The sequence below is a fragment of the Schistocerca serialis genome, chromosome 3 (genome assembly GCF_023864345.2).
Source record: "Schistocerca serialis cubense isolate TAMUIC-IGC-003099 chromosome 3, iqSchSeri2.2, whole genome shotgun sequence".
NCBI classification, from domain to species: Eukaryota; Metazoa; Arthropoda; class Insecta; order Orthoptera; family Acrididae; genus Schistocerca; species Schistocerca serialis.
In genome coordinates this window covers 55,508,208-55,517,729 of record NC_064640.1, presented here as the reverse complement: position 1 = coordinate 55,517,729, position 9,522 = coordinate 55,508,208, and the positions used below count along the sequence as shown (strand labels likewise).

Genomic DNA, 9,522 nt, shown 5'->3' with positions numbered 1-9,522 from the left:
CATTTTATTTACCAAGGCTCAAAAAATTATGATATCATGAAAAAAAGAAAAAATTTATAATTTAATCTTCTATGCCACTGTATATTTCCTTTAACAAATAATTTTTATTAACTCTTATATCAAATGGTTCAAATGGCTCTGAGCACTATGGGACTCAACATCTTAGGTCATAAGTCCCCTAGAACTTAGAACTACTTAAACCTAACTAACCTAAGGACATCACACACACCCACGCCCGAGGCAGGATTCGAACCTGCGACCGTAGCAGTCCCGCGGTTCCGGACTGCAGCGCCAGAACCGCTAGACCACCGCGGCCGGCAACTCTTATATCATTTGGTTTTAATTTAACTGTCCATATGGTAAAGAATTAAACCCATTTAGTAATACAACATGGTATTTGTCATCAGAACTTAAAAGAATGGTAATGAATTCAGTTGTACGCAATTCATAATTAAGTGTTCTTACCAAATTAATTTTTCTATATTGATTAATTTGACAGTTAAACATTTTTTATAATCATCAAAAGTAATTTCATTTTTCAGAACTGATTTCTTAAATCTTTTAGATTTTTTCTCATCCTTCCCAATGACTTTATAACTATACATTTTCGTTCTTAAACTGTCATGTTCCGACTTAATTTTTTCACAATTTTCACATTTATTTTCCTAAAACTTCATTATTAATTGCATAAGTTCATAAATATTATCTTTTGTATAATCACTTGTACCAAATTCGTTTATCATCGATTTGATATCTTTCCACAAATCTTCAGTTCCTATACCATAAATGAAAGAATCAGCATCCATACGAAAAATTTTCTTCACATTTTGGTTTTATAATATTGTTGTGACAACTGCACATTTTTATTTTCTAACTATACAGAACACCCAAATTAATATAAATTGGTTTATTGAATGTTATTTAAATTTTCTTTATATGACCTGAAACTAAATTTTCTGAAATACAGTAGTATGTCCATTATTTGGTTTTAAAATATAATTTGTATATATTCTTGAATCTGTAAGGTTTCATATTTTTTCTATTTCTGATATTTTCCATTCTTTCCGAACTTTGAATTATTCATTAATTTGTAGAAATCATTTTCATAATGCTTAGCTGCCTTTCTGCTCACTTCTGTATTAAAATCAATAAATTACTTCAACCAATCAAACTGTTCAAATGATGAGATTCTATGAATTTTCTTTAATTTTAATCTATGATTTAAACATTGATTCAGATTTCTATAATATAAAACATACTTTTCGTTAATAATTAAAATTGTTAATTATTTGAGGTACTAAATGCCAATCTTTATGTAAATCATCTATTTTTTTGGATATTCGAAATCAATTTCTAAAATAATACCATATTTATAATCATCTCATGTTTTAGTTTGTGTTTCAGAATTTGGTTCAACTCAATTGAAATTTTTAAAAGGTAAAAATTGAGACTTTTCCTATCCATATAAAAAATGTGAATCTAAATATAGAATATAATTTGTTTTGTTGCCTTAAAATTTATCATATGTTTGTTATTTGATCTTATAAACCTTTTAATTCTTAGAGAAATTCCACCTTGAATTCCTTTTCAAGAAATAAAATCGTATCATAATCATGTAATAAATCGAATTCTATGAATTTCATTTTTAACATAGAATCCCAAGATAATCCTGAAACTGTAAAATACCAAGAAGGATCAAGTTTGTAATTTAATACACGTATCTCTAAAATTTTCGAAAATATCTGCTTACATTAAAACATCAAATTATATTATATAATTTTTATATTCGTCTAGATTTGTAATGTTCAGTTTTTCAAACATTTGTTTCTCTTTTATAATCTTGTTTAGAAATGTGATCTTTATTAAGTCTTAAATAAAAACATTCTATTTTGGTATTTTAGTTTCTTGTAATTCTTCTTCTGAATCCATATATTCGTATGGGTAAACTCCTTTTTTAATTATTGAATGCAATTGTTCACTATCAAAATTTTTCATGATTCTCTAAACTGTTCTCTTCTAATATTAGAAGATAATTTATCATTACTTGTAGCCAAAAATGTAAATGTATCTAAAACTTTTCAATTAATTCCGTATTCAATATCTTTACTAAGCAAAATAAATTTTTGCGAATTCTTTAAAACTGCATCAGTATCGTTATTATCAATTGCTAATTCATTAACAAACAAAGGGACATTGTAATTTGTTAAATCATGATTGTAAACTGGAATAAAAGTAGAATATTTATAAATAAGATTACAGTCTTCATCTTCAACTCCTCAATATTTTCCTGTTAAATGCTGTCTTACTTTCTACTCACCAAAAGTGAATTCTTTTCCACAAATATGACAAGTTTGTGAATTTTTATAATTAATTAACTCTTCTTTAATGATTTTCATGAAATATTTTGTTCATATATTCTAGCAATTTCTCTTGGTTCTTCTGTGAATATATCATTTAACATTTTGGCTGCATATTTACCTGTAGAAGTTGCAGGATTTTTATAATCACCATTAGAATATGTAACATGATAACTGACTGAAATTGGTAAAGGTTTTTTAATTTGATAATACAAGGCTTTTGAGGATTGCATTGACAAGTGTAAATATCTCTTAATAAACATTCGAAATCATCATAAATTACGGAAATAGCTCATAATGAATTATTATAATTTTTAAATAAAATTTATTGACCTTTAAAAGACATATCTGCACTTTGCTTTCTTATGTTCTTTACAATTGTTTTCACGAATGTCTAATTTTTCTTGGGAATCAAAATGTTTTAAACATCTATCACAAATATATATTTTCCATTGTGTTTGCTTCAATGTGTTCCAAATAATATGGAAAGAATTTTTGTTCAACAATAATGTGAATTATTTTTATTTCGATTTAAAAGAAGATTGACGTTGTTCTTGTTTATTTCGCATGTCTTAAAGAGGATAGAGAATAATTTTTCATCTTTTCACATTTTTCGTATACATATACTTTAATTGGAATATTGTTTTCTTTTTATTCTGGAATTTCTTTTAACTGAAAAAGAAAATTAAGTTCCTGTTTTTCAAAAATCTCATACAATTTTAATTCAGTTTTGTTATATTTACTAACTCTTTGTGCATCACATTCTACAGCATATAATGCTGATTTTATTGAATAAATAAAACATTTTTGACCTGAATTTTTTACATTAATTATTGCTTTCTTCTCTTAAAGCAGTAAGAAGAGCCAAAAACTGGATGGTGTTTAATAACATTTAATTCTAAACCATCTGTATAAAATAATGAACAACCAGATTTTTTGGTTTGTATTTCTTATTTTCAGTCAATAATTTATTTGTTAATTTATGATAATAATCTTGTGAATCAGTATTTCTTAATAAAACTTCAGTGGTTGTTTTAAAATAAAATACTTGTATTTGTTCTTGTCTGTTTAAATTTAAATTTCATATTTACTTTAATTGCTCTTTTTGAATTAAAATACTCTTTAATTTGGTGATTATATCTTCATTAATCTGATTTAAAAATTCTTATGGTCAACAATATTATTTATATTATTATTATTATTAATTCGAGAAGTTATTGTTGATTTAATAGCAGAACCTTTTCTATAAATTAGTTTAAGAGATTTGATAGAATCTTCATGTTCTACAAAATTAAAACCTGCTCTATTTTTCTTACAAGTTTCTTGTTTAACTTGTTCATATCTTTTTCTCAGAAGTTTTTGAAAATAATTGTCATTTTCATTATTATTAATGTTTCTCTGAGATATAGTGATAAGATTGATTAATTGTTGTTTATTAAGATTAGAATAAGTTATTAAATTGTTCATTTTACATATTTCTTGAAGTTGTTTTGAAGATTCTTTTATTCAGTTCATTATCATTATCATTGCTAATTATATTGTCAACAGGATCTACAATAAGATCGATTAATTTTTGTTTATTAACTCATGAATTATTCTTTAAATAGCACCTCTCATTCAGTTTCTTCGTTTTATCAATAACGAGAAAACCATACTGCGAGTTATCCCCTAATGACATGTCGGTTCCTACATGAGCTTCATAAATATACTTTAAGTTCAGACTGTTCTACCTGAAAGCTGTAGTAAGATTTTCGCTATCCAGGATCAACTGCTTTGGTATCCTTAAGTATGTCTGGCTCAAATAAAATACAGACATGAAAAATAGTTTTGCATCACCCCAGTTCCCAGAACACCTGAAGATAGACGTTGACGGTGGATATTGTATCACAGATACAGTCCCTTAGACTGTTCAGAGATACCACTAAACCCGCTTAAAGATGTAAACAACCATGCATGAGCAGCGCCTGTTAGATGGAGGGGGTCCAACAGCCGATCAGTTCCAGTCATTCCACCAGGAAGGAGGTACACAGCTCGTGTTGTCTGTAGTTGAACCATCCCTAGACGATCAATACTGCGTTTCGATCGCATCCACATTGTTACTATGGGCCAAGAAGGTCTGTCAACAAGGGAAGTGTCCAGGCTCAGACTGAACCAAAGTGATGTTCAGACATGGAGGAGATACAGAGAGACGGGAACTGTCGATGACATACATCGCTCAGGCCGCCCAAGGGCTACTACTGCTGTGGATGACCGCTACCTACGTATTATGGCTTGGAGGAACCTTGGCAGCAACGCCGCCATGTTGAATAATGCTTTTCTTGCAGCCAAAGCACATTGTATTACGACCAAAACTTGCGCAATAGGCTGCAAGATGTGTAATTTCACTCTCGACGTCCATGGCGAGGTCCATCTTTGCAACGACGACAGCACGCAGCACAGTACAGATGGGTTCAACAACGCGCCGAATGGATCGCTCAGGATTGGCATCACGTTCTCTTCACCGATGAGTGTCGCATATGCCTTCAACCAGACAATCGTCGGAGACGTGTTTGGAGGCAACCCGGTCAGGCTGAACGCCTTAGACACACTGTCCATCGAGTGCAGCGAAGTATAGGTTCCATGCTGTTTTGGGGTGGCGCTGTTGGTATGGAAGGCGCCGTAACAGCTTTACGATACGTGAATGCCGTCGCATGACCGATAGTGCAATCATATCGGCAGCATATTGTCGAGACATTCGTCTTCATGGATGACAATTCGCCCCTCCCCACTTCGTGCAGATCTTGTGAATGACTTCTTTCAGAATAACGACATCGTTCGACTAGAGCGGCCAGCATGTTTTCCAGACATGAACCCTATCGAAGATGCCTGTTATAGATTGAAAAGGGCTGTTTATGGACGACATGACCCATCAACCACTCTGCGGGATCTACGCCGAATCGCCGTTGAGGAGTGGGACAATCTGGACCAACAGTGTCTTGATGAACTTGTGGATAGTATACCAAGATGAATACAAGCATACATCAGTGCAAGAGAACTGTGTATTTGAAGTACCGATGTGTACTGCAATCTAGACCACCACCACTGAAGGTCTCTCTGTAGTGTTGTACAACATGCAATGTGTAATTTTCATGAGCAATAAAAAGGGCGGAAACGACTTTTATGTTAATCTCTATTCCAATTTTCTGTACATGTCCCGGAACTCACGGAACCGAGGTGATGCAAAACTTTTTTTTGTTGTGTGTATATCGACTTGCATATGGCGTACAAAGCAGAAATATTTTTTGATCTCTTCCTGGTCGTCACGTCGTCAAATATGAACACAATGATTGCCTTCACTTTTTCAAGTGATGGAATATCGCAGCTTGCACTGAACGTCTGGTAGATTACCCCCTCAATACTGTTCAATATCTCCTGCAATACCTGATATTTTGGTTGAAACAGGATTTTTGAGAAAATGTACACGTGCTCGAATCGGATCCCCTCAAGATGTGTCACCAGTGTTCGAACTAAATTTAGTTTTCCCACACCCTGAAGAACCCGCAATTAAACAGCGAATGTTATCGGGAAGTAATGAACCATTCGGCTTGTTACAGTTTCCAGCATCATCACAGGACCGATCGGTTAACACAAGACACTTGTGAAGAGGGTATGTCACCCGTCAGTTCGGCAGTCGCCTATGAGACGCCGAGCGCGCACTCCGCGCCGCCTTCGAGGCGGAAGGACGTGCTTTGCGTCAAATGTGCCACCGAAAACGGCGATTGCGTGTGTTGGGATAAGAGACGAATGCGTCTTGTGTCGTGCGGCTACATTATAAGGACGCCAACGGCCATACCATGTTGAATACACCGGTTCTCGTCCGATCACCGAAATTAAGCAACATCGGGCCCGGTTAGTACTTGGAAGGGTGACCGCCTGGGAACACCGAGTGCTGTTGGCCCCATAACAAAAAAAAATAAAAAGGTCAGCGTGACGGACTGCCGTCCTAAGGGGCCCGGGTTTGATTTTCGGGGCTAGGTCGGGGATTTTCTCAGCTCAGGGACTGGGTGTTGTGTTGTCTTCATCATCATTTCATCCCCCTCCGGCGCGCAGGTCGCCCGATGTGGCGTCGTATGTAATAAGACCTGCACCAAGACGGCCGGACCTGCCCCGTACGGGGTCTCCCGGCCAATGACGCCAAACTCTCGTTTCCATTTACCTCCATTCTGGCGCAACATTAATCATACAACTAAACGACGGCTTCTTCCGACGGACGCAGAGTGCGACATACAGAGTCCAGAAGTTTGCTCCATAACGTCTCGTATAATCGGTAGACGTGCGATTGTCACCTTAGTGCACAGTCTACAGCAGGGGTTCCCAAACTGGGGGGGGGGGGGGGGGGGGCGTGATGATGTTGCAAAGGGGGCGCGGGTGGAGTTAGCGCTATAAACCTAATATTTCTTTTTAATATCGATATTTTAAAAAAATGAATGTGCAGGTATTAATGATAGATTATGGTGCTAAATGCAATCGTTTGGTGTCCCACTTCCCGCAATCCTATCTCAATAACCTATCCTAGAACATACAGCTTTTGAAGATCACGTTTAGAATGTCACGTTTAGAATGTCACACACAGAAATTCTCAAAATAACGAAGGCGATATGCGTTAATTCTAATATATCAGATTTGTAAACAACTTACTTCTGACAACTGGAAAACGGAAAAGTCAGGTATTACCTATTCCGTAAATTTGTGCACATGAACAGAACGTAATCATGTTATATCTTTTAGCGGTAGTAGGCTATGTTCATCAGAGTATTAATCACTTATACTGCGTAACTGCAAAAATGCCGTTCTATTACCCTGTCAACCCGCGGATCCCCATGTGATGCGATTACGGTGACTTTAATAGACTGTATACGCTTCAAATGAACTTGCGGGTTCGTAATTTGGACGCCAGGGTCATGCCCTTTGTCACCAGAAAAACGTGCACGACGTGAATGCGAAACTACACTCCTGGAAATTGAAATAAGAACACCGTGAATTCATTGTCCCAGGAAGGGGAAACTTTATTGACACATTCCTGGGGTCAGATACATCACATGATCACACTGACAGAACCACAGGCACATAGACACAGGCAACAGAGCATGCACAATGTCGGCACTAGTACAGTGTATATCCACCTTTCGCAGCAATGCAGGCTGCTATTCTCCCATGGAGACGATCGTAGAGATGCTGGATGTAGTCCTGTGGAACGGCTTGCCATGTCATTTCCACCTGGCGCCTCAGTTGGACCAGCGTTCGTGCTGGACGTGCAGACCGCGTGAGACGACGCTTCATCCAGTCCCAAACATGCTCAATGGGGGACAGATCCGGAGATCTTGCTGGCCAGTGTAGTTGACTTACACCTTCTAGAGCACGTTGGGTGGCACGGGATACATGCGGACGTGCATTGTCCTGTTGGAACAGCAAGTTCCCTTGCCGGTCTAGGAATGGTAGAACGATGGCTTCGATGACGGTTTGGATGTACCGTGCACTATTCAGTGTCCGCTCGACGATCACCAGTGGTGTACGGCCAGTGTAGGAGATCGCTCCCCACACCATGATGCTGGGTGTTGGCCCTGTGTGCCTCGGTCGTATGCAGTCCTGATTGTGGCGCTCACCTGCACGGCGCCAAACACGCATACGACCATCATTGGCACCAAGGCAGAAGCGACTCTCATCGCTGAAGACGACACGTCTCCATTCGTCCCTCCATTCACGCCTGTCGCGACACCACTGGAGGCGGGCTGCACGATGTTGGGGCGTGAGCGGAAGACGGCCTAACGGTGTGCGGGACCGTAGCCCAGCTTCATGGAGACGGTTGCGAATGGTCCTCGCCGATACCCCAGGAGCAACAGTGTCCCTAATTTGCTGGGAAGTGGCGGTGCGGTCCCCTACGGCACTGCGTAGGATCCTACGGTCTTGGCGTGCATCCGTGCGTCGCTGCGGTCCGGTCCCAGGTCGACGGGCACGTGCACCTTCCGCCGACCACTGGCGACAACATCGATGTACTGTGGAGACCTCACGCCCCACGTGTTGAGCAGTTCGGCGGTACGTTCACCCGGCCTCCCGCATGCCCACTATACGCCCTCGCTCAAAGTCCGTCAACTGCACATACGGTTCACGTCCACGCTGTCGCGGCATGCTACACCAGTGTTAAAGACTGCGATGGAGCTCCGTATGCCACGGCAAACTGGCTGACACTGACGGCGGCGGTGCACAAATGCTGCGCAGCTAGCGCCATTCGACGGCCAACACCGCGGTTCCTGGTGTGTCCGCTGTGCCGTGCGTGTGATCATTGCTTGTACAGCCCTCTCGCAGTGTCCGGAGCAAGTATGGTGGGTCTGACACACCGGTGTCAATGTGTTCTTTTTTCCATTTCGAGGAGTGTAGTACAAGTGTTCGTTCTGAGCAGAGTACTTCACGCCGTTCTGGAAACATTGTTGTGACTGCTAACAATGAAACATAACCCAGCTAGGTAGAGAATGAAGTCCATTAGTAAGGCTATTTTTTTTCGAACGGTCAGTACTACAGCTCTTTAATTCGGATTACTTATCTGACAGAACAGTTATTTTTCTTCTGTCTTTTTGAAATACGGCATAATTTCGTTTGAAATTAGTGTACGTTCTTTGCTGCGACAATGGCTTCTTTTGGTACGAGTACAGAGATAACTGATTGGCACTGTGCACAGTTTCCAGCGATGTGTGAGGTGTATCCACGAAATTTCTCCCAGCAAGAGCCCTGCTCGGCCACCAGGTCGCAGATAGACAGCGCACTGACTACCTGTGCTGCGGCTGGGCTTCCCCGTTCTTCGCCCCACTCCTCATAGGCAGTCATCTGAGGTGCCGACAGACGACAGTAGCTTTCCTTTATTTCAGTTGGTTGCTTGCAGTTGTTAACACATCTGATGTATTGGATTTTGCTGAAATCGTGTTGAATCTTTCACAGTTGTGCCTCAGTAAAATCTGTGTTAGTGCGAAATTGTACTGTTAACTTCTTGTTTTCTTTTTACTTCGCCATGAGTGTCGTAAAAAAACGTAAATATAATTATGATTATATCAAATACGGTTTTGCTTCTATACAAAAAAATGGTGTTGACCAGCCGCAATGTTTTATTTGCTATGAGGTATTGAGCAATGATTCC

At 38.8% G+C, this 9,522-nt stretch overlaps 1 non-coding gene across 1 annotated transcript; it reads left to right on the top strand.

The window, feature by feature from the left end:
* Positions 1-6,175: 6,175 nt before the first annotated feature.
* Positions 6,176-6,294, top strand: LOC126471642 (5S ribosomal RNA). Its single transcript, XR_007586362.1, has one exon. It is a non-coding gene; the product is annotated as a 5S ribosomal RNA (ribosomal RNA).
* The last annotated feature ends 3,228 nt before the right edge of the window (positions 6,295-9,522 follow it).